This window comes from Corvus brachyrhynchos, unplaced genomic scaffold, assembly GCF_000691975.1.
Source record: "Corvus brachyrhynchos isolate BGI_N302 unplaced genomic scaffold, ASM69197v1 scaffold617, whole genome shotgun sequence".
Lineage (NCBI taxonomy): Eukaryota > Metazoa > Chordata > Aves > Passeriformes > Corvidae > Corvus > Corvus brachyrhynchos.
The window spans coordinates 46551-46818 of NW_008239062.1; the positions used below are offsets into that span (position 1 = coordinate 46551).

At 61.2% G+C, this 268-nt stretch overlaps 1 protein-coding gene across 1 annotated transcript in view; it reads left to right on the forward strand.

Moving 5' to 3' along the window:
* LOC103619115 (metal transporter CNNM4) overlaps window positions 1–268 on the forward strand; it is an 18808-nt gene that overhangs the window by 18358 nt on the left and 182 nt on the right. The gene's annotated exons all lie outside the window — the stretch shown is intronic.

A 268-nucleotide genomic window follows, 5' to 3' on the forward strand; every position in this document is an offset into this window, starting at 1 on the left:
CGGGGGGAACGAAAGGGCCGAGGGGAGACGGAAAGGGCCGAGGGAAGACGGAAAGGGCCGAATAAGAACGGGAAAGGCCGAGGGAGATCGGGAAGTGTCGAGGGAAGCCGAGAAAGGCCGAGCGAAGGCGTGTAGAGCCGAAGAGATGCGGAAAATGCCGAAGTGGGCGGAAAGGGGGCGAGAAAGCGCCGAGTGAAGACGGAAAGAGACGAAAGAGGATGAACGGGGCCGGAAAATGCCGAAGGAAACCGGGAAGGGCCGAAGGAAG